This window comes from Panthera leo, chromosome B2 (assembly GCF_018350215.1).
Source record: "Panthera leo isolate Ple1 chromosome B2, P.leo_Ple1_pat1.1, whole genome shotgun sequence".
Classification (NCBI taxonomy): Eukaryota; Metazoa; Chordata; class Mammalia; order Carnivora; family Felidae; genus Panthera; species Panthera leo.
In genome coordinates, this window is record NC_056683.1 from 67,713,702 (window position 1) to 67,740,056 (window position 26,355).

A 26,355-nucleotide genomic window follows, 5' to 3' on the forward strand; every position below is an offset into this window, starting at 1 on the left:
GGTTTTGGGGGTAGATTCCTGTGGTTCATCGCTTACATACAACACCCAATGCTCATCCCAACAAGTGCCCTCCTCAATGCCCATCAGCCATTTTCCCCTCTCCTTGGCCTGCCCGCCCCCCTCAATCAACCTTCAATTGATTTGTTCTCTGTATTTAAGAGTATCTTATGGTTTGCCTCCCTCCCTCTCTATTTGTAACTATTTTTCCCCTTTCCCTTCCCCCATGGTCTTCTGTTAAGTTTCTCAAGTTCCACATATGAGTGAAAACATATGATATCTCTCTTTCTTTGAGAGAGAAACTCATTTCTTATTTAAGACTTATTTAAGAGAATGGATCTTAAATATTCTCATCATCACAAACACAAAAAAAAGTAATTTTGTGAGGTGATGGAGGTGTTAACTAACCTTATTGTGATAATCATTTCACAATATATATGTATATCAAATCATTACATTATATATCTTAAATTTACAACAATGTTATATGTCAACTACATTTCAATAAAGCTGGAAAAAAATCTCAATAATAAAAAAGAGAACCACAGCAAAGCATAGTCAAATTATTGAAAACCAAGGATAAAACACAATCTTAAAAGCAGTCAGAGGAAAAAAAATACATTACATACAGGGGAAAAATGGCAACAATTATCATGACTTCTCATAAGGAACATTGCAAGCAGGAAGAAAATGAAATGACATCTTTAAATAGCTACAAGAAAAATAAAACTAGAATTGAGTCTACAATTCCATGTTCAGTAGACATAGAAAACATCCTTTAAAAATGATGGTAGCACTGAGTAGTGTATAGAATTGTTGAGTCATTATATTGTACACCTCAAATTAATATAACACTGTATGTTCATTATACTTGAATTTTTTTAATGGTATAAAAAAAGATGGTAGAATGAAGATATTTACAGATAAAACCTGAGTTTGCCACCAGAAAACCTATACTACAAGAAATGTTAAAGGAGGGGCGCCTGGGTGGCTCAGCTGGTTAAGCATCTGACTTTGGCTCAGGTCATGATCTCACATTTTTGTGAGTTGGAGCCCCACATCCAGCTCTGTGCTGGCAGCTCAGACCTGGAACCTGCTTCAGATTCTGTGTCTTCCTCTCTTTTTGCCTCTCCCCTGCTCGTGCTCTGTCTCTCTCTCAAAAATAAAATAAACATTAAAATAGAGAGTGAGAAATGTTAAAGGAAATTCTTCAGGCTGAAAGAAAATGATATCAAATGGAAACTCAGATCTGTATGAAGAAATGAAAAGGACCAAAAATAGTAAATGTATTGTAGAATAGCTGATACTTTCCCAGCTGCCTAAAATCTTACAGGACTTAACTGAGTTCATCACCCTCTCCCTATTTGTGTTAACAATTAGAAAAGCAACTTCATCCAGTGTTCAAACAAACTCACGTAGCATGGTAGCCTTTGGTTTAACAGTAGTTATACGATTGGACTTGTAAAAAAAATAATAACAATGTAAATAATCTAATTAGAGCACTAAAGTCTATATATATCTGAAGCAGAAGTTTGATCTGTGCTATCCCAGATGGTAGGCATTTCCAAATTTGAGTAATGTTCATAGAATGATAAATAACTGTACCATCTTGACTACAGCCAATAAAAATATGCACCCTAGAATATTAATCCTATTCTGATCTATCTAATAAGGTTCTTATTGAAAGATTGTAGGGAAGGGAAAGATAGTAGACTTTTAAAATTCCGTAGAAAAGTTGGAATATAAAGTTGAAGAAATCTACCAGAGCATGGAGGGAAAAAACAAGATGAGAAATCAAAAAGATTAAGAAAATTAGAGGATCAGTGCAGATGATTCAACAGCCTATGATTAAGAGTTTCAGAAAGAAAGAAAGAACAGAAAAAAAGAGAAAAGAAATTTTTCAAAGAAATAACTCCAGGAAACTTTACACAACTTTCTAAATTGAAAGAGGCTAATATATCCCATAGCATAATAAATGAAAAGATATGTCATCATAGAATTTCAGAACAGAGATTCTGAAGTGGGAGAAGAGAGGACATATAAAAAGAATGAAGAATCCAGATGACTGATAACTGTTCAGCTGCAACTGTAACACTTCTGAAATTCTGTGGTAAATTCATTTCCACCCTAGAATTACATTCCCAGCCAAACTTCCAAATAGGTACAAGGATAAATCAAATACATTTTTACACCTTTAATATCTCAAAAAACTTATCTTCCATTCACCCTTTGTATTAGTTATCTATTGCCACATAGTAAATTCTCCTAAAGCGTAACAGTTTAAAGTAACAAACATTTAATATCTCCCAATTTCTGTGGGTCAGCAATCTAGGAGTGGCTTAGCTGGAAGTTCTAGTTGAGGGTCTCTCCTATGATTGCAAGTCAACCTGTCAGCCAGAGATGCAGTTACCTTAAAGGCTCCACTTGGACTGAAGAATGTACTTCCAAGATTACTCATGTCATTGTTGGCAAATCTCAGTTCCTTGCTGGCTTTCGATGGGAGATTCTAGCTCTGCTGTACATGGACCTCTCTGTAAGACTGTTCAAAACAAAGCAGCTTATTTTCCACCAAGGAAATAATCTGAGACATAAAGGATAGTTTCCCAAGAGGGAAGATATAATCTTTTATAACCAATCTCAGAAGTCACTGGGGATCACTGAGAGCCGTTTTGGAGGCTAGCTACTACACTCTTTCCCTAGAAGCTACTGGAGGATGTATTCCACCAAACAAAAAAGTAAACCAAGAATGAGGAAGATTTGGGATCTAGGAAAAAAAGCAAGAAAAAGAAAGGGAATCCCTAAGAAAGAAGTGAAGTGAAAAACCCAGGTTGACAGTTGAGTCCAAGACCAGAAACAATCAATGGAGACTGGAACAGAAGATGGAGGTCTCCAGGAGGGCTGTTGCTAAGACCATGAAGTAACAATTTGAGGACAGAGGTGGGGGGGAGGTATATGAATATATTACGCTGAGAATTCCACTTATAGCAAAATTATGGGTATATTTGTGAAAAACATATTAAAACTAAGCAACCCAAAACAATTGTTAAGTTAAACACACAAATTATAAAAGAAAGGAAGTATAATCCTGGCATTCCACATGAATAAAGTTACAGTAATTTAAACACTAAAAATTGAGCTAACAAAAATTACTGTATAATTAAAAGTGGTGGGAGGGAAATAAAATATATTAAAGGGAAATAAATATCTGTCCGTGTGAGGGAGTATTTGGATAAAGGAGTTAATATCATCTTTTACAGTTGCAAGTCAACAGAAAATATCAACTTAAGTATTAATTTAAAAGCTTACATATGATTTTTAGATATAAGGAGGCAAATATCAGAGAAAAGACCTAGACAATTTGAAAGTACTTGCCTTCAGGCAGAGGAATTCTGACTGGAACTGATAAAACAGCAGGTGAGTATTGTTTCACCTCACAGAACTATTTGATTTTTTAAAACTACCATATACATCTCAGGGTGCCTGGGTGGCTCAGTCATTTAAGCATTCAATCCTTGATTTCAGCTTGGGTCACGATCTTTCACTTGGTGGGATCAAGCTCCTCATTGGGCTCTGCTGACAGCATGGAGTCTGCTTGGGATTCTCTCTCTCCCTCTCTCTCTCCCTTTCCCTCCCCTCCCCAGCTTGCAAGCACACATGCTCACTTTCTCTCTCTCTCAAAATAAATAAACTTAAATAAATAAATAAGTAAATAAACAAATAAAACTACCATATACATCTATAACTTAGATTTTTAAAATAATCTTATTTTTCTTCACTGAATATAATTTTAAACTCAACTTCAAATTCAGCACTAAGTTAGAAAAACATTTTTTCTGTTTACCCACAGTAAAATAAGTTTATTAAACTATATATATATATATATTCTGAAAATAAAATTATACACATTGTAAAATATGGTAACAAATGGGAAATTATCTATGGAAACTGAATTATATTTTTTGTGGAAGTATCAAATGCAGTATTATTACATAGCACATACTATCTTTATTTTTAAAAAAAATTTTAGGGGTGCCTGGGTGGCTCAGTCAGTTAAGCGCCCAAATTCAACTCAGGTCATGATCTCACGGTTGCTGGGTTCGAGCCCCACATCAGTCTCTGCACTGACTGTGGGAGCCTGCTTGGGATTCTCTCTCTCTGTCTCTACACCTCCCCCACTCACACTGTCTCTCTCTCTCCCTCTCAAAAATAAATAAACATTAAAAATTTAAAAACATAAAACAAAAATTAAAATTTTTTTTAAATGTTTATTTATTTATTTTGAGAGAGAGAAAGACAGAGCATGAGTAGAGAGAGAGAGGGAGACACAGAATCCAAAGCAGGCTCCAAGCTCTGGAGTTGTCAGCACAGAGCCCAATGCAGGCCTCAAACTCACAAACCATGAAATCATGACCTGAGCTGAAGTCAGATGCTTAACCCACTGAGTCACCCAGGTGCCACTAGCACATGCTATCTTTATAGCTGGTGATTTTTTAAGGTGCCTGACTGGTTTATCTGGTAGAGCACACGACTCTTGATCTCAGGGTTTTAAGTTTGAGCCCCATGTGAGGTTTGGAGCCTACTTAAAAAAAAAAAAAAATGATTTTTCAAAATGCCATTACAAAAAAAAAGCAAAATGGGTATTGTTGTAGTTGTTTATATAGAAATTTAGACAAATGAATTTAGTTGACCCAAAAGAAGAATTATTCACTCTACTGTTAAATTGCAATTCAAGCTTTTCATAAAAAAACTCCTTCTCAAATGATAATTCACTAAAAAAACCCTGAAATATGTTTCCCTTTTTTATAATAGGTCAATTATATTGATTCTAATATTTTGGAATAGTCACACCTTTTGATCATCTTGTTGAATATAATCAAATCTTTTATTTATTTTGATATTTTAAAAATTTGTGTCAAGTAAGGTCTTTCTGCCTAAAAAACAAAAAAACAAATAAATGAAGAAAGGGAGGAAGGAAGGAAGGAAGGAAAGAAAGAAAGAAGAAAGGAAACAGGGAAGGAAGGAAGGAAGGAACATAGGAAGAAAAGGAAGAAAGGAGAGAGAAAGGAAGAGAAGGAAAACATTTCAGGGAGTACAAATTCTTGAGTGTAGTCAGTTCTTTGCAAAGCAGATTAGAGAGAAAAGACTGCCATCTCAGCCCAGCCTACTGTTCCCTTGCCTAACCTTAACAATAAAGCCTCAGTATATTAGAACTCAAGCAGAAACCACTAACCAAGAAGAACTAAAAGTGTGTTCCTTGCCCAAATGCAGCACTCAAACAACAAAATAAGGCTGTAAAAGACACAAAGTGTTACACAAGGTAAACTACAAGTACTGGAATTCCATTTATTGCCAGAACCTTTGGAGCGTTCGGGAGTTCTGTTTATTCATAGATCTAATTATAGCTTTCTTAAAAATCAAATGAAGACCTTGGGGCACCTGGGTGGCTCAGTCGGTTAACCGTCCAACTTTGGCTCAGGTCATGATCTCACATCATGCCCTGCATGGGTTCAAGCCCTGCATCAGGCTCTGTGTCAAAAGCTCAGAGCCTGGAGCCTGCTTTGGATTCTGTGTCTCTCCCTCACTCTGTTCCTCCCTCATTCATGCTCTGTCTCTCTCTGTCTCTCAAAAATAAGAAAAATTTAAAAAAATTTTTTAAAAATCAAATGAAGACCTTAAACTTTTCTCTTGACTTTCTCTTTCCCTTCTTTCTCACCCTATTTTCTTCCCTTCCTGTTTGCTTCCTTTCCTGTTCTTTTCCCTTCCCACTGCTTTCCTTTCTTTTCACTTCCCTTCTCCACACAGGGTAATGAATGATGAGGTTAAGGGGATGTTGTGCAGAGGCACATCAGCTGCCGGTGTCCAAGGAGACAGAGTGCAAAGCAGGAAGGTAAAGCCATGAGGAGGTTCATCAGTCATGTGTACACTTGCACCAAAAGATGCAGGATGGGGAGAGTGGGGGCTGCATGGAGATGGTAGCTGAAGGAGACAATGAGATTGGGAGAATGACACAATAGGAAAATAAATAAATCATTTGAGACAATCAATACTTATATTAAAAATAATGAAAGCCAGATTTCTCACTATTGGAGAAAGTACTTACATGGCAAGAGAGAAGACCGGAAAAAACCTTGATGTGTTCAATTGGAACTAGAGGTTTATCCAATCAGCATAAAGTCATAGTTTTAAGATTTTCTTATGTTCAGACTATTCCTTCCTAAGTGGGCAATGAGCCAGTTAGCACTGGCTGTAGAGATCTTAATCATAGTAGTAAAGGTGTTAAAAATATTTTTTTTCTTGCTTTGTCTTAAAGATCACTGACCAAAATCAAAGACTAAAATAATACCTTAATTAAAAACTTAATTAAAACTAAAAAAACATAATAAATAAATAAAATTAAAGGGAAAAAAACTTAATTAAAAAGAAAAACACAGGGCACCTGGGTAGGTCAGTTGGTTAAGCATTCCACTCTTGATTTCAATGCAGGTCATGATCTCACCATTCATGGGATCAAACCCCTCAATGGGCTCTGTGCTGACAACATGGGGACTGCTTGGGATTCTCTCTCCCCCTCTCTCTCTCTCTCTGTCCCTCTCCCACTCATGTGCTCCCTCCCTCTCATTCTCAAAATAAATAAGTAGACATTTTTTTAAATGATAAAACATTGTGTTTATTTACATTAACATTGTTCAGAGAATATATAATTTCTTAGTGTATATTATAATGCATGTAATAATTCAGTATATATGCCATATAAAATAAAATATCCTTCATTGTCATTTCACGCTGGCAAATACAATAGGAAGAACATACAAATTGAGTGCAAGGAAAAACCTCCAGGGGAAGTTGAAAACAACATTTTGGCTGGCAGTAAAACTGCACAGCTGGTGCCATTTGGGGAATAAAAAGGAAAAATATTTTTAAAGCTTAGTGATTTTTTTTTAAGAGGGCTCAAAAAAAAAAAAAAAAAAACCTCCAGTTTCTTAAAAACATTTTTTGTGAACTTAAAACCTTATGTTCTCTGTTTTCCCATAGTTTTAATAGTTCCAGTCAATATTCAAAAGGTATTTTTCTTTCAGAACTTGAAAAAATATGATACTAAAAATCAGGTATTATGATTAGGTAAGAATAGAAAGCAATAGGGGGTGGTATAAGGATAGCCTTACCAATAATTCAAATATATTATAGAAAACAATAATCTTAAATGTATAGGAATAACATTGGAATAAAAGACCACTAATGGAATAAACAGGAGAGCACAGGAATAGACCTTGTTATAAGATCTAATATAAGGTGGAGCCTGACTGGTTTAGTCAATAGAGCATGTTACTCTCGATCTCAGGGTTGTGAATTCAAGCCCAAAGTTAGGCCTGGAGCTTACTTTAAAAAACAAACAAACAAACAAACAAACAAACAAACAAACGGTTAATATAAGATATAGGAAGAATTACAAATCAATGAAAAAGGAGAAAAATATCAAAGAAATCATGGCAATTTGTGAATTTTGAAAAAAAAAAGTCAATTTGTGTTTACCTCACCCTGTATTCCCAAATAAAATTCAAAAAGATTAAATATTAGAGTCTTAAAAAAATCAATACCAAAGGAGAAAAAAAAAGAAGTAAGCATTTGTCAAATATCTGACATATAAACAACATAATATTGAAAATATAAAAACAATGTACCTAGGGGAACCTGGCTGGCTCAGTCAGTAGACCATGCAACTCAGGGTCATGAGTTTAAGTCCCACACTGGGTGTGGAGCCTACTCAAAAATAAATGCACCTAGAAAAGTAAACTGAAATATAAAAGAAAGTAACAAACTAGAAAAAAAAAAAATTAATAGTAAAGATGACCAAAAAAGGGAGCTATTTCTTTACTTTGCAGGAAGTTCCTATAAATCAATAAGAAAACCACAAATGATATCAGCCAGTAATTGTCAAATGAAAAAAATAAAAATACCCAATTAAAAGGTAGAAAATGCCCTCATAACTAGTGAAAGAAATAATTTAAAAGCAACCTTTCTATATAAAAAACCAAGAAAGTATTTGGGATACACTCTTATCTTGGAAGCCCCCACTGAACATGACTGGCTATATTCATGCCCTTGTGGAGTCCTCTCCTCATTGACGCTGGCCTCAACCATATGACTTTCTTTGGCGAATGAGACATTAGCAAGAATGATACAAGCAAAGGTTTGATAAGGATTTGCATACTGGGACCACTCTTCTTGGAATACTCTTTCTTGGAGGTCATTTGCCATTCTGGAAACAAAATTGAGTTGGACCATTGAATGATTGGAGGCTGTATTGGGATCCTAAAGGATGAAAGGTCATCTTGGACATCCCATACTCTGCTGAGCTCCCAGATAAATAAAATCACATAAAGAATCTCAGCTATGCCATGTAAAACAGAACCTCACAGTCAACCCGTGGAATTATGAGAAATGAATCATTCTTGTTTTAAGTCACTAAGATTCATGGTAATTTGTTACAAAGCAGTAGATAATTGATATAATTTTTTCCCATATCACCAAAATAAAATTAACAAAAAGGTAACCATACATCAAACTAAAAACTTTTGCAAAACAAAATTAAAATGCAACCTACTGAATGAATGCAAATATTTGCAAATCCAAAATATATTTAAAAAACTCATATGATAGTAAAAAAACAAACAACTCAATTAAAACTGAGAAGATGATCTATATAGAAATTTTTTCAAAGACATACAGATAGACAACAGGTACATGAAAAGGTGCTCAGCACCACTAATCATTATGTAAATGCAAATTAAAACTATAGTGAAATACCACTTCACCCCTGTTAAAAAGGCTATCATCCAGGTACCTGGGTGGCTCAGTTGGTTAAGCATCTGACACATGATCTCAGCTCAGGTCTTGATCTTGGGGGCTTGAGTTCAAGCCCTACACTGGGCTCCACGCTGGGCATAAAGCCTACTTAAAAAAAAAAAAAGGCTATCATCAAAAAGACAAGAAATAACAAGTGTTGGCAAAAATGAAAATAGGACCTTTATGCACTTTTGGTGGGAATATAAATTTGTTCAGCCACTGTGGAAAATAGCATGGAGTTTCCTCAAAAAAATTCAAAAAAAGAACTCTTATATGATCCAGCAATCCCACTTCTGGGTATTTACCAGAAAGAAACAAAAACACAGGAACTCAAAAAGATATCTGCACCCCCATGTTCACTGTAGCATTATTTACAATATCCACAACATAGAAAAACCCCAGTGTCCACCAACAGATGAACAGATAAAGAAGTTATAATATATATAATATTACTTAGCCATAAGAAAAGAAAATCCTGGATGGACCTTGAGAGTATTAGGCTAAGTGAAATAAATCAAACAGAAAAAGATAAATACCATATGATTCCACTTATATATGGTACCTAAAAAACAAATAAAACAAAACAAACAAGCTCATAGTTACAGAGAACATATTGATGGTTGTCTGGGTGGGGGGTGGGGGAGTGGGGAGGAGAAGGCAGTGGAAGTGGTGAGAAAATGAGTGAAAGGGGACAAAGGTACCAACTTTCAGTTATAAAATAAATAAGTTCTAAGGATGTAATTTACAGCATGGTTACTACAGTTGATACTGTATTGCATATTTCAAAGTTGCTAAAAGAGTATATCTTAAAAATTCTCATAAGGAAAAAAAAATTGTAATTATGTATAGTGACAAATGTTAACTAGACGTATGTGGTGATCATTTCACAATATATACATACATCGATTCATTATGTTGTACACCTGACCAACTAACATGGTGTTAGTACACCAACTAACATAATGTTATATGCCAATTATATCTCAATAAAAAGTGATGATAATAATACAGTAAATAGTGTACTTTTTTCCCATATAATTTGCTTGCCTATGATTTCCTATTTTGAGTCTGATTCTTAAAACAATGTAAATATACTAATAGTTTAAAAGATGTCAAATATGTATCATTAGTGTTCTAAATGTGTGTTTTGTTTTTTTTTAATATATCAAGGGCACTAGAGAATAACTTGGTAGTATAACACTGTCAGGAAATTATTTGGCAATAAATTTCAACAATTTAAAAAATGTTCATTGAGCACCCTGAACTCCCTAACTTTACTTCTAGAAATCTATTCAGAGGAAAAAACACTTGGTTACAAAAAAAAAATTATAAATACGTTCATTGTATTATTATATATTGAGAAACAAAAACATCCATACCCACATGACTTTACTATTCAGTTGTCCTCACTAACATCACTTTATTATTCCACTGTCTTCATCAACATGACTTTACTATTCTAAGAAATTCTTGGAAGATAAGAATTGGAAATATCTTTATTGTTCATTTCTGGGATGTCCTGCAAGCACATTTACAGAAGCATCAGACTGTTCAACTTTTAAATAGGTGAGACCAAATAACTGTTTTCTCTTCCAGTCTCTAAAACTTTACCCTCAAAGTTTCACCTTGCCTATATTCTAATCAATCCTAAACTATTATTCTTACCTAAACTATGATTCTTACCTTATCTTAGTCAAGCCCTTTTATTAAAGGATTCACTTTAAATCAGATCCCCAAAGGGCACCTCTTGATCTTGGCTCAGGTCATGATCTCACGGTTTGTGGGTTCGAGCCCCACATTGGGCTCTGCACTGATGGCATGGAGCTTCTTGGGACTCTGTCTCTCCTTCTCTCTCCCCACCCCCCTGCTTGTGCCCTCTCTCTCTCAAAATAAATAAATAAACTTTAAAAAAAAATCAGGTCCCCCCAAAGTCTTATAAATCTCCCAAACTGCTCTCATCTTTCTGAGATGCTAAGATTCTGTCAAGATAGTGGTCTCTTTCACTGAGTTAAGCAATAAATTCAAGTTTGCCTTATCACCAGATTATGTTGGTGCTGCTTTGGGGGAGCTGGCATTCAACATGAATGCAAAAGATGAAATAATATTCATACTAAATAATTAAAGGAAAGTTACTGTAGAGGTAGAAAACTTTTCCTTTTTTCCCTTCTATGGTTCTTTGGTCTAATAATTAAATTGTTGTTAAGATAGATTAACAGGAGAAAAACAAACAAAATTATGTATATATGGGAACCCCATAAAAATATGAAAACTCAAAGGGCAACTAGGTAATTGAGGTTTATATAACATCCTGCAAAAGGAAAGGGGTAGACAATTGGGGATACAAAGGGAAGGATGGTCATTCACAGCAAGGCAGAGGAGATGTTTAGAGAGCAAAGGTTGTCCTGTTATGCAGATAAGTTTCTTAGAGAAAAAGGTATCTGTGGAAATAGCTCTCTTAGTGGTATAGGACCCCTTTGCAATGTAAATTTAGGCAGTTGAGGGGGAAGTAAAAGCTTTTCCCTGAATCTGCTGGGTTTTGATTGCTGTTAGCTAAAATAATCCTCATATTTTGGGGAGGTAAATTCTGCTCCCCTTTATTACTAAATAAAATGAGGTATTTCTATTTTCTAATTTTTTTTTAACATTTACTTATTTTTGAGAGAGAGAGACAGAGTGCCAGTGGGGGAGAGGCACAGAGAAAGGAGGTCAGAGTATCTGAAGCGGGCTCCAGGCTCTGAGCTGATAGCTCAGAGCCTGATGCAGGGCTCGCACTCAGGAACCACAGGATCATGGCCTGAGCCAAAGTCGGACGCTTAATCCCAGGTCCCCCAAATGAGGTATATCATTTCAAAGAAATAGAGAAATATGGAATAAGTGGAAAATGCTTAGGTTATAAGTTAAACATAACAAAATTATGTTTATAGTATGATTCCAACTATGGGTTGTTTAGAAAGGAAAGGAAGGAAGGAAGGAAGGAAGGAAGGGTGAGAGAGAAAGAGGAAGGAAAGGAGAGCGAGTGGGAGAGAGCAGAACAGCTCAGTGTTTCCCTTTGAGTGTTGAAATATAAATTTTTTTCTGCATCTCTTATTTTCAAAATTCTTTAATGAAAAAAAATTGTAATAATGAAAATATTTTGAAAAAATATTAAGAAATAATTTTTAAACAATATTAAACATATAAACAAGATATAATTATCTTTCCCAGCCTTGTATCCAAAGGATACAATCATTATTATGGTATGTGAATGGGAGGGACGTAATTTGTGCAATCCTCTTTCTTCAGGCTATTGAAGCATACCAAGTTCCTCAGCAATCAAAATTAAAAGATACTGGTTAGAAGACCATTATCTAAGGAGAGACCCTAACTGGTAATTGAGGAAAATGATAGACTATTTAGTTCAGGCAGGTGCACTTCTATGAATATAAATAATCACATTACATATTCTAATATCAAGGTGGTTTCCATTATCCTCATAAATAAAGGGGGCTCTCTTATTGTCCTGTATATGACAAGATTAAAATTATTAACATAGGGAATACATAGCTTATTTCTTTCTTTTTCCCCCAACTGCTTCCACAAATCTTTCAGGTACTGCCTACTTAATTAAGCTTTGTACTTCCTTCTTTAAGAATGGAAAAGGCCTGAAAAGAACCACTGTTCTCAGGGTACTGCGTGTTTCTGGGAACACGTGGCATGGTGATCTAAAAGTAGGAAGGAAAGTAACAGTCAGAGACTGAAAACATTCTTTTAGAGTAGGAAGTGAGAGATTCCTAGGAATTTCAAAGCACTGAAAATAGGAGCGGACAACAAGAGATTTAATAAGTTTCCCTGAGCTAAGAAATTGGACCCCTTTAAACTTCTGAGAGAGACATGAATCAAGATTGGAATTTCCTTTGGAGCTGTGCTTTAAATGTAACCACTGCTACACTGAACCACATGGGTTTCCTATTGCTTCACTATTGTTATAAACATACATTAAATTCTGAATTAGTAAAGCAATGTCAGTGATTTTTTTTATTAGAATGCCTATCAAATATAGAAAGCAGAATTGAAAAGCAGCACTAGGGGTGCCTGGGTGGCTCCATCGGTTAAGTGTCCAGCTCTTGATTTCGGCTCAGGTCATGATCTCACAATTTGTGAGTTCAAGCCCCATGTCTGGCTCCACACTGACAGTGCAGAGAGACTGCCTGGGATCCTCTCTCTCTGCCCCTCCCTCACTCATGTTCTCTCTCAAAAATAAATAAATAAACTTTAAGGAGAAAAAAAAGAAAAAAAACCACAAAATTTTTACCTAGCAAAGGGAACTCTGTACATGGTAGATAAAAGTGCAGTGGCTGGAAAAGGTATGTTTGATAGTGAAGACAGGCTCCTTCAACTGTATTCACCACAGTGTGGATGAAAAATCTCTCCAAATCACCAAACTCCCTTTACTCTGCTCTCATACTTATCAAACAACATTGTGTGATTTCTTGGTTACTTGGGCCCAGCAAATGGATGCTAGATAACAGACACAAGTACTCCAGCTGATAGAAACACTGATGTTTTAAAAATAAAGTGATCTTTTAGTATGCACATATGTGCGTGCACACACACAAACACACACACACACACACACACAGAGAGAGAGAGAGAGAGACTGGTCTATTATATGCTTGACTAGAGTAAACCAGTTATTTTGAGAGCTGTGATTACTGAAGTTCAAGAACTCTAGAGAAGAGAGGCCACCACATCCTAGTCTGCAGTAATTTATCAGAATTTAGTGCTAGTCAGTATGGGCCAAACATTGCTACAGAGGTATTGAAGCAAAGTATCACAAAGGAACAAATGTCTAATGCTGTTATGATCATCAAGAAATTACTGGATATTGATTTTAAATTCATAGATGTGGAATATTAGTCAATAATAATAACAGATCCCATTCACATGTTAGCAAATGGTAAGATTATTTCTTTAAAGAAATTTCATGTTTGGTGAGGTCATCCTGATGTCTCCCAACCAAAGCATATTCTTCATACATGGAAAGTTGATCATCTATTACTGTAATCAACCATAAATACATAAGAAAATGATCACAGTAACATTGATCACATTAACTACATTAGTAATAAACATCACACCAGTTACTATTAATAATCCAAACAGCCTTGTGTCTAAAGAATATTTGATGTTTGTTTATACATGTGTATGTGCATTGTGAATCATCTTAGCACATGACACATTTCATCAGGGACTTAATCATATAAAGGCTTTAGTTTCAAGCCATCTAACTTTGGTATTTCAAAATACCAAAAGGCTTTGATTTACTACTACAAGCGTACCTCATTTTACTGCCCTTCACCTTATTGCACTTCACAGCTACTTCAGTTTTTTTACAATTTGAAGGTTTATGGCAACCCCCCATTAAGCAAATCTATTGGCAATGTTCTTATGATAGCATTTGCTCACTTCATGTCTCTGTGTCACATTTCAGTAATTCTCACAACATTTTGAACTTTGTCATTATTATTATATTTGTTATGGTGATCTGCGATCCATTATCTTTGATGTTACTATTTTAATTGATGGCAAGCCACAAACTGCAACCATATAAGACAGTGAGCTTAATTGATAACTGTATGTTCTGACTGCCCTACCAATTGGCTGTTCCCCCATCTCTCTCCCTATCCGTGGGCCTCCCTATTCCCTGAGACACATATTGAAATTAGGTCAGTTAATAACCCTACAATGGCCTCTAAGTGTTCAAGTGAAAGAAGAATCTCACATCTCTCACTTTAAGTCAAAAGCTAGAAATGATTAAGCTTAGAGGGGAAGGCATGTCAAAAGCTAGGTCTCTTGTACCAATTAGCCAAGTAGTAAATGCAAAGGAAAAACTTCTTGAAGGAAATTAAAAGTGCTATTCCAGTGAACAAATGAATGATAAGAAAGCAAAACAGCAATATGACTGCTTATTGACAATGTACCTGGCCACCCAACAGCTCTAATGGAAAAGTACAGTGAGATTCATTTTGTTTTCATGCCTAACAAAACATCCACTCTGCAGCCCATGGATCAAGGAGTCATTCCAACTCTCAAGTTTTATTATTTAAGAAATACATTTCTTAAGACTGTAGCTACCATTGACAGTAATTCCTCTGATGGATATGGGCAAAGTAAACTGAAAAACTTCTGGATAAGATTCACCATTCTAAACCCCATTAAGAACCATTGTGAATACATTGAAGGAGGTCAAAGTATCAACAGTAACAGGGGTTTGGAAGAAGTTGATTCCAATCCTCATGGATGGCTTTGAGAGGTTAAAGACTTCAGTGGAGGAAGTAACTGTAGATGTGGTGGAAATAGTAAGAGAACTAGAATTTAATGTGGAGCCTGAGGATATGACTGAATTTCTGCAATCTCATGATCAAATTCAAATGGATGAGGAGTTGCTTCATATGGATGAGCAAAGAAAGTAGATTCTTGAGATGGATGAAGGTTTGTCCAAAGAATTTAGAATATTACATAAACTTAGTTGATAAAGCAGCAGCAGGGTTTGAGAAGATTGACTCTAATTCTGAAAGAAATTCTACTGTGAGTAAAATGCTATCAAACAGCATTGCATGCTACAAAGAAAGTGTCCATGAAAGGAAAAGTTAATACATATGGCAAACTTTATTGATGCCTTATTTTAAGAAATCGCCACAGCTAACCCATTGTTCAACAATCAGCACCCTGATCATTCAGCAGCCATCAACATCAAGGCAAGACCCTCTACTAGCAAAAGATTGCAAGTAGCTCACTGAAAGCTCAGATGATGGTTAGCATTTTTTAGCAGTAAGGTATTTTTAATTAAGGTATGTATATATTGTTTTAGACATAATGCTGTTGCACATTTAATGGACTATATTATAAACATGACTTTTATATGTACTGGGAAACCAAAAATTTCATTTGACTTGCTTTATTGTAATGTTCACTTTACCATGGTGGTCTGGAACTAAAACCACAGTATCTCCAAGGTAAGCCTATATGTCATCTCTAATAGTCTGATATGGATAGAGGAAAGTTTCATTAGGGATTCTAGCATTTTTGTGTGTTTAAAGCTCATGAGTAGCACACATTAAGTAAGAAGTATGGCTGATTTAAAAAAAAAAACAACAACAAAGATTGAATTATAATAAATACAACATAAACATAAATACAAATATACATACAAGAAGGCAGACAAACAAGGTAGTTAGTATTTGAAGTCAGAATAATATGCATCATGTTTTAGGATTCCTCTGAATTTGTTTCATGGACATACCACATATTTAAAATAATTTTGTGGAGGCACCTTGATAGCTCATGTGGTTGAGCATCTGACTCTTGATTTTAGCTCAGGTCATGAACCCAGGGTCATGGGGTTGAGCCCTGGTAGGGCTCCACGCTGAGCATGGAGCCTGCTTGAGATTCTCTCTCTCTCTTTTTCTCTCGCTATCTCTGCTCCTCTGCCCCACTTGTGTTCTCTCTCTCAGTCTCTCTCTGTTTAAATAAATAAATAAATAAATAAATACAAACAATTTTGTGATTAGGAGTTTAATTTTAGTGACTAAAGGTTAAAATTGCATTAAAAAGTTTAGAAATATCTGAAAAATATGACTATCTATTGAGTTGTTTGGGTCAGGCTGAGTAACAAAGGAAACATGATCTAAGTAGCTGCATATTAGATATAACTCTCATCTTTATTAACAGCAAGCTTAAAAGTAAAGTGGGTATTTAGAGTCTACTGGTATCTTAATGCTAGAATCTTTGGTTCATCAATTCAGATGAAAAAACTACTTATTAAATATCTTCTATGTTCAAGACACTACACTATGGGATACATAAAGAAATCTTTAAAAATATTTCATGTCCTTGAGGAATGTACTATTTGATTTAAAATTGCAGCAATTTGGTGTCAGTTGAGTATATCTCCTTTGCTTTTATTAAACTTTCAGAATAAAAGCTGGATTTTATTTTTTTTAAGTTTATTTATTTGTTTTGAGAGAGAGAGGGATAAAGAGCAAGTGGGGTAGGAGCAGAGAGAGAGAGAGACAGAGAGAGAGAGAGAGAGAATTCCAAGCAGGCTCCATATTGCCAGTGCAAAGCCTGATGCGGGGCTTGAACTCACCAACCTGATCATGACCTGAGCCAAGATCACGAGTCAGATGCTTAACCAAACAAGCCATCCAGGTGCCCCTAAAAACTGGATTTTAAAATAGAATAGAATGTCTTTGCTTTAGCATCTACTGTGTCAATAGTTGAGATTGTGACAATCAAAAACTATTAAAGATAACTATTCTTGGAGATATTGTTCTACATATGGTAAAACTGACATATGAGATTTTTATTAAAATAGAGGTACATTAAAAAATTTTAATATAGACACAAATCTTTGGAATACAGTAAAAGCAGTACTAAGGGAAACTTATAGCAATATAGGCTTATTTTAAAAAATAAGAAAAATCTTAAACAATCTAACTTTACACCTAAAGGAACTAGAAGAAGAAGAACAAACAAAGCCCAAAGTTGGTAGAAGAAGGGAAATAATAAAGACCAAACCAGAAATAAATGAAATAGAGAGTAAAAAACAATAGAAGAGATCAATGAGGGGCACCTGGCTGGCTCAATTGGTAGGGCATGTGCTTCTTGATCTCAGAGCCATGAGTTCAAGCCCCACATTGGGCATGGAGCCTACTTTAAAAAATGAAATAAAATAAATATCAATGAAATCAAGAGCTGGTTCTTTGAAAAGATAAACAAAATTGGTAAACTTTTAGCCAGACTCATCAAGAAAAAAAGAGGGAACATAAAAAAAAAAGCTGAAGTGAACAAAAAGAAGTAACAACTGACCACAGAAATACAAAGGTTAGACTACCATGAAATGAATAAATTCCTAGAGATATACAATCTTCCAAGACTGAATCAGGAAAATAGAAAATATCTGAACTAACCAATTACTAGTAATAAAATTTAATCAGGTACCAAGAAACTCCCAACAAACAAAAGTCGAGGACCAGATGTATTCACAGATGAATTCTACCAAATATTTAAAGAAAAGTTAATGCCTATTCTCCTCAAACTATTCCAAAACACACACACACACAAAAACCACAAACAACAAAGACAAAAACAAAGAGGGAAAGCTTCTAAACACAGTCTACAAGGCCAGCATTACCCCGATACCAAAACCAGACAAAAGCACTACAAAAAAGAAAACTATAGGCCAATATCTCTGGTGAACATAGATGCAAAAATCTGCAACAAAATATTAGCAAATCTCATTCAATAATACATTCATTACAAGGATTATTCACCATGATTAAGTGGGATTTTATGCAAGAACAGTTCAATATTCACAAATCAATCAATGTGATACATCACATCAACAAAATGAAGGACAAAAATATATGATTATCTCAATAGATGTAGAATAAGCATTTAACAAAATTCCACACCCATTTATGATAAAAAACGCTCAACAAAATGAATGTAGAGGATAAAAAATCTCAACATAATAAGGGGCATATATGACAAACTGATAGCTAACACCATAATCACTGGTGAAAAACTGAGAGCTTTTCCTCTAAGATCAGAAATAAGACAAAGATGTCCATTCTTGCCACTAATATTCAACATAGTACCAGAAATCCTGGCCACAGAAATCAGACAACAAAAAGAAATGAAAGGCATCCAAATTGGTAAGGAAGAAGTTAAACTGTCACTATTTGCAGATCACATGATACTATATATAGAAAACCCTAAAGATTCCATGAAAAAACTCTAAGAACAAACAAATTCAGTAAAGTTGCAGAGTACAAAATTAATACACAAAATTGATTGTGTTTTGATACACTAATAATGAAGTAGCAGAAAGAGAAATTAAGAAAACAATTCTAGGGGCGCCTGGGTGGCTTGGTCGGTTAAGCGTCCGACTTCGGCTCAGGTCATGATCTCACAGTCCGTGAGTTCAAGCCCTGCGTCAGGCTCTGTGCTGAACAGCTCAGAGCCTGGAGCCTGTTTCAGATTCTGTGTCTCCCTCTCTCTCTGCCCCTCCCCTGTTCATGCTCTGTCTCTCTCTGTCTCAAAAATAAATAAATGTTAAAAAAAATTAAAAAAAAAAAAAAAAGAAAACAATTCTATTTACAATGGCACCAAAAAGAATAAAAGAGAGGAATAAACTTAACCAAGGAGATGAAAGACCTGTATTCTGAAAAGTATAAAATACTGCTGAAAGAAACTGAAGACTACACAAGCTATACTTTACATAAATGTTGAATTGTTGTGTTGTACACCTGAAATTCCTATAATATTGCATGTCAACTACACTTCAATTATAAAAATCCATATAAGTGAAATCATATGGTCTTTGTCTTTCTCTATTTCTAGGCATTATTAGCATAATGCACTCTAGGTCTATTCATGTTGCAAATGGCAAGATCTCATTTTTTTTATGGCTGAGTAATATTTCATTATATATAACATATACCTAATATATATATATATATATATATATATATATATATATATATGTAATACATATTACATATATATATATATATATATATATATATATATATATATATCACATTCTGTATCCATTCTTCTATCAATGGACACTTATGTTGCTTCCATGTCTTGACTATTATAAATAGTACTGCAATGAACATAGGGGTGAAGATATCTTTCCGAGTTAGTGTTTTTTCATATTCTTTGGATAAATATCCAGAGTGGAATTGCTGGATCATGTATTTCTATTATTGATTTTTTGAGGAACCTCCATACTATTTTCCACAGTGGTCATGACATTTTACATTCCCACCAACAATGCACAAGTGTTCCTTTGCTTCCACATCCTTGACAACACTTTTTATTTGTTGTCTTTTTGGTGATAGCCTTTCTAATAAGATTGAGGTGACATCTCATTATGCCATTGATTTGCATTTTCCTATTGATTAGTGATGTTGAGCGTATTTTCATGTGTCTGTTAGCCATCTGTATGTTTTTTTGTTTGTGTGTGTGTGTGTGCACGTGCGTGTGTGTTTTGAGAAATGTTTATTCAGGTCCTCTGCCCATTTAAAAAAAAAATTTTTTTTTATTAATTTTTTTTTAACGTTTATTTATTTTTGAGACAGAGAGAAACACAGCATGAACGGGGGAGGGGCAGAGAGAGAGGGAGACACAGAATCGGAAGCAGGCTCCAGGCTCTGAGCCATCAGCCCAGAGCCCCACATGGGGCTCAAACTCGCGAACCGCGAGATCGTGACCTGAACTGAAGTCGGACGCCCAGCCGACTGAGCCACCCAGGCGCCCCTAAAAAAATTTTTAATGTTTATTTATTTCTGAGACAGAGAGACAGCATGAGTGGGGGAGGGGCAGAGAGAGAGGGAGATGCAGAATCAGAAGCAGGCTGCAGGCTCTGAGCTGTCAGCACAGAGCCTGACACGGAGCTCAAACTCACAAACCGTGAGATCAGACCTGAGCCGAAGTCAGTCGCTCAACTGACTGAGCCACCCAGGTGCCCTCTATGCACGTTCTTTAATTGGATTGTTTGGGTTGTTTTTATTGAGCTGTGTGAGTTCTTTATATATTTTGGATAGATAAACCTTATCAGTTATATCTTTTGCAAATATCTTCTTCCATTCAGCAAATTGCCTTTTTGTTTTGTTGATGGTTTTCTTCACTGTGCAAAAGCTTTTCAGTTTGATGTGGTCCCATTTTCTTATTTTTGCATTTGTTGCTCTTGCCTAGGAGGCAGATCCAAAAATATATATGTTAGGCCACTACCCAAGTGCTTATTGCCTGTTTTCTTCAATTTTTTATGGTTTCTGGTCTGATATTTAAATCTTTAATGTATTTTAAGTTTATTTTTGTATATGGTATAAAAAAGTAGTCCAGTTTCATTATTTTGCACGTAGATGTTCAGTTTTCTCAGCATCATTTATTGAAGAGACTGTCTTTACCCCATTATATATTCTTGCTTCGTTTGTTGTAGATTAAATGACTATATAAGTGTCATTTTTTGGGACTATTACATTCCATTGATCTATGTGTCTATTTTTGCGCCAATACCATATTATCTTGATTACTACCACTTTATAGTATATCTTAAAATCTGGGATTGTGATACCTCCAGCTTTGTTTTTCTTTCTCAAGACTCTTTGGCTATCTGGGGTCTTTTGTGGTACCCTACAACTTTTGGGATTATTTGCTCTAGTTCTGTGAAAAATGTTGTTGACATTTTACGATAGATTATATTAAATCTGTAGATTGCTTTGGTAGTATGGACATTTTAAAACATTAATTCTTCCAATCCATGAGCAAGGTATATCTTTCCACTTATTTGTGTCATCTTCAATTTCTTTTACCAATGTCTTACAGTTTTCAGAGTATAGGTTTTACATCTCTGTGATTAAATTTATTCTTCAGCTCTCTCCCCGGTATCTCACCTCTGCATCAGTGCAGCTTGTGTAAAAACGGCATTCCATGCCAGGCCTGAAATGTTCCAAAGCTCAGTTCATTTTAGGAGGTTCCGGAAGATGGCGGCGTAGGAGGACGCGGGACTCACAGCGCGTCCTGCCGATCACTTAGATTCCACCTACACCTGCCTAAAGAACCCAGAAAACCGCCAGAGGATTAGCAGAAGGGAGTCTCCGGAGTCAAGCGCAGACTAGAGGCCCACGGAAGAGGCACAGGGGAAGTGCCCTGCAGGTCCTCACCACGCCAGGGACTCTCCAAAATGACCAAACGGAAGAATTCCCCTCAGAAGAATCTCCAGGAAATAACAACAGCTAATGAACTGATCAAAAAGGATTTAAATAATATAACAGAAAGTGAATTTAGAATAATAGTCATAAAATTAATCGCTGGGCTTGAAAACAGTATACAGGACAGCAGAGAATCTCTTGCCACAAAGATCGAGGGACTAAGGAACAGTCACGAGGAGCTGAAAAACGCTTTAAACGAAATGCAAAACAAAATGGAAACCACGATGGCTCGGCTTGAAGAGGCAGAGGAGAGAATAGGTGAACTAGAAGATAAAGTTATGGAGAAAGAGGAAGCTGAAAGAAAGAGAGATAAAAAAATCCAGGAGTATGAGGGGAAAATTAGAGAACTAAGTGATACACTAAAAAAAAATAATATACGCATAATTGGTATCCCAGAGGAGGAAGAGAGAGGGAAAGGTGCTGAAGGGGTACTTGAACAAATTATAGCTGAGAACTTCCCTGAACTGGGGAAGGAAAAAGGCATTGAAATCCAAGAGGCACAGAGAACTCCCTTCAGACGTAACTTGAATCGATCTTCTGCACGACATATCATAGTGAAACTGGCAAAATACAAGGATAAAGAGAAAATTCTGAAAGCAGCAAGGGATAAACGTGCCCTCACATATAAAGGGAGACCTATAAGACTCGTGACTGATCTCTCCTTTGAAACTTGGCAGGCCAGAAAGGCTTGGCACGATATCTTCAGTGTGCTAAACAGAAAAAATATGCAGCCGAGAATCCTTTATCCAGCAAGTCTGTCATTTAGAATAGAAGGAGAGATAAAGGTCTTCCCAAACAAACAAAAACTGAAGGAATTTGTCACCACGAAACCAGCCCTACAAGAGATCCTAAGGGGGATCCTGTGAGACAAAGTACCAGAGACATCACTACAAGCATAAAACATACAGACATCACAATGACTCTAAACCCATATCTTTCTATAATAACACTGAATGTAAATGGATTAAATGCACCAACTAAAAGACATAGGGTATCAGAATGGATAAAAAAACAAGACCCATCTATTTGCTGTCTACAAGAGACTCATTTTAGATCTGAGGACACCTTTAGATTGAGAGTGAGGGGATGGAGAACTATTTATCATGCTCCTGGAAGCCAAAAGAAAGCTGGAGTAGCCATACTTATATCAGACAAACTAGACATTAAATTAAAGGCTGTAACAAGAGATGAAGAAGGGCATTATATAATAATCACAGGGTCTATCCATCAAGAAGAACTAACAATTATAAATGTCTATGCACCAAATACAGGAACAATATATATATATATATAAAACAATTACAAACATAAGCAACCTTATTGATAAGAATGTGGTAATTGCAGGGGACTTTAACACCCCACTTACAGAAATGGATAGATCATCTAAACACACAGTCAATAAAGAAACAAGGGCCCTGAATGATACATTGGATCAGACGGACTTGACAGATATATTTAGAACTCTGCATCCCAAAGCAACAGAATATACTTTCTTCTCGAGTGTACATGGAACATTCTCCAAGATAGATCACATACTGGGTCACAAAACAGCCCTTCATAAGTATACAAGAATTGAGATCATACCATGCATACTTTCAGACCACAATGCTATGAAGCTTGAAATCAACCACAGGAAAAAGTCTGGAAAACCTCCAAAAGCATGGAGGTTAAAGAACACCCTACTAACGAATGAGTGGGTCAACCAGGCAATTAGAGAAGAAATTAAAATATATATGGAAACAAACGAAAATGAAAATACAACAATCCAAATGCTTTGGGATGCAGCGAAGGCAGTTCTGAGAGGAAAATACATTGCAATCCAGGCCTATCTCAAGAAACAAGAAAAATCCCAAATACAAAATCTAACAGCACACCTAAAGGAAATAGAAGCAGAACAGCAAAGGCAGCCTAAACCCAGCAGAAGAAGAGAAATAATAAAGATCAGAGCAGAAATAAACAATATAGAATCTAAAAAAACTGTAGAGCAGATCAACGAAACCAAGAGTTGGTTTTTTGAAAAAATAAACAAAATTGACAAACCTCTAGCCAGGCTTCTCAAAAAGAAAAGGGAGATGACCCAAATAGATAAAATCATGAATGAAAATGGAATGATTACAACCAATCCCTCAGAGATACAAACAATTATCAGGGAATACTATGAAAAATTATATGCCAGCAAATTGGACAACCTGGAAGAAATGGACAAATTTCTAAACACCCACACTCTTCCAAAACTCAATCAGGAGGAAATAGAAAGCTTGAACAGACCCATAACCAGCGAAGAAATTGAATCGGTTATCAAAAATCTCCCAACAAATAAGAGTCCAGGACCAGACGGCTTCCCAGGGGAGTTCTACCAGACATTTAAAGCAGAGATAATACCTATCCTTCTCAAGCTATTCCAAGAAATAGAAAGGGAAGGAAAACTTCCAGACTCATTCTATGAAGCCAGTATTACTTTGATTCCTAAACCAGACAGAGACCCAGTAAAAAAAGAGAACTACAGGCCAATATCCCTGATGAATATGGATGCAAAAATTCTTAATAAGATACTAGCAAATCGAATTCAACAGCATATAAAAAGAATTATTCACCATGATCAAGTGGGATTCATTCCTGGGATGCAGGGCTGGTTCAACATTCGCAAATCGATCAACGTGATACATCACATTAACAAAAAAAAAGAGAAGAACCATATGATCCTGTCAATCGATGCAGAAAAGGCCTTTGACAAAATCCAGCACCCTTTCTTAATAAAAACCCTTGAGAAAATCGGGATAGAAGGAACATACTTAAAGACCATAAAGGCCATTTATGAAAAGCCCACAGCTAACATCATCCTCAACGGGGAAAAACTGAGAGCTTTTTCCCTGAGATCAGGAACACGACAGGGATGCCCACTGTCACCGCTGCTGTTTAATATAGTGCTGGAAGTTCTAGCATCAGCAATCAGACAACAAAAGGAAATCAAAGGCATCAAAATTGGCAAAGATGAAGTCAAGCTTTCGCTTTTTGCAGATGACATGATATTATACATGGAAAATCCGATAGACTCCACCAAAAGTCTGCTAGAACTGATACATGAATTCAGCAAAGTTGCAGGATACAAAATCAATGTGCAGAAATCAGTTGCATTCTTATACACTAACAGTGAAGCAACAGAAAGACAAATGAAGAAACTGATCCCATTCACAATTGCACCAAGAAGCATAAAATACCTAGGAATAAATCTAACCAAAGATGTAAAAGATCTGTATGCTGAAAACTATAGAAAGCTTATGCAGGTAATTGAAGAAGATATAAAGAAATGGAAAGACATTCCCTGCTCATGGATTGGAAGAATAAATATTGTCAAAATGTCAATACTACCCAAAGCTATCTACACATTCAATGCAATCCCAATCAAAATTGCACCAGCATTCTTCTCGAAACTAGAACAAGCAATCCTAAAATTCATATGGAACCACAAAAGGCTCTGAATAGCCAAAGTAATTTTGAAGAAGAAGACCAAAGCAGGAGGCATCACAATCCCAGACTTTAGCCTCTACTACAAAGCTGTCATCATCAAGACAGCATGGTATTGGCATAAAAACAGACACATAGACCAATGGAATAGAATAGAAACCCCAGAACTAGACCCACAAACGTATGGCCAACTCATCTTTGACAAAGCAGGAAAGAACATCCAATGGAAAAAAGACAGTCTCTTTAACAAATGGTGCTGGGAGAACTGGACAGCAACATGCAGAAGGTTGAAACTAGACCACTTTCTCACACCATTCACAAAAATAAACTCAAAATGGATAAAGGACCTGAATGTGAGACAGGAAACCATCAAAACCTTAGAGGAGAAAGCAGGAAAAGACCTCTCTGACCTCAGCCGTAGCAATTTCTTACTCGGCACATCCCCAAAGGCAAGGGAATTAAAAGCAAAAGTGAATTACTGGGACCTTATGAAGATAAAAAGCTTCTGCACAGCAAAGGAAACAACCAACAAAACTAAAAGGCAACCAACGGAATGGGAAAAGATATTTGCAAATGACACATCGGACAAAGGGCTAGTATCCAAAATCTATAAAGAGCTCATCAAACTCCACACCCGAAAAACAAATAACCCAGTGAAGAAATGGGCAGAAAACATGAATAGACACTTCTCTAAAGAAGACATCCGGATGGCCAACAGGCACATGAAAAGATGTTCAACGTCGCTCCTTATCAGGGAAATACAAATCAAAACCACACTCAGATACCACCTCACGCCAGTCAGAGTGGCCAAAATGAACAAATCAGGAGACTATAGATGCTGGAGAGGATGTGGAGAAACAGGAACCCTCTTGCACTGTTGGTGGGAATGCAAATTGGTGCAGCCGCTCTGGAAAGCAGTGTGGAGGTTCCTCAGAAAATTAAAAATAGACCTACCCTATGACCCAGCAATAGCACTGCTAGGAATTTATCCAAGGGATACAGGAGTACTGATGCATAGGGGCACCTGTACCCCAATGTTTATAGCGGCACTCTCAACAATAGCCAAATTATGGAAAGAGCCTAAATGTCCATCAACTGATGAATGGATAAAGAAATTGTGGTTTATATACACAATGGAATACTACGTGGCAATGAGAAAAAATGAAATATGGCCTTTTGTAGCAACATGGATGGAACAGGAGAGTGTGATGCTAAGTGAAATAAGCCATACAGAGAAAGACAGATACCATATGGTTTCACTCTTATGTGGATCCTGAGAAACGTA

At 36.0% G+C, this 26,355-nt stretch overlaps 1 protein-coding gene across 7 annotated transcripts in view; it reads right to left on the reverse strand.

Moving 5' to 3' along the window:
* The window catches only part of FILIP1 (filamin A interacting protein 1), a 301,024-nt gene that overhangs the window by 264,078 nt on the left and 10,591 nt on the right, over positions 1-26,355 (reverse strand). For 6 of the 7 annotated variants that reach the window (XM_042939194.1, XM_042939193.1, XM_042939188.1 and 3 more), the window contains one exon: positions 2,408-2,536. The gene's annotated coding sequence lies outside the window, so the exon portion shown is untranslated. Of the gene's footprint in view, positions 1-2,407; positions 2,537-8,839; positions 8,856-26,355 lie in introns of those variants that run through there. The other variant, XM_042939189.1, reaches the window with a different exon arrangement.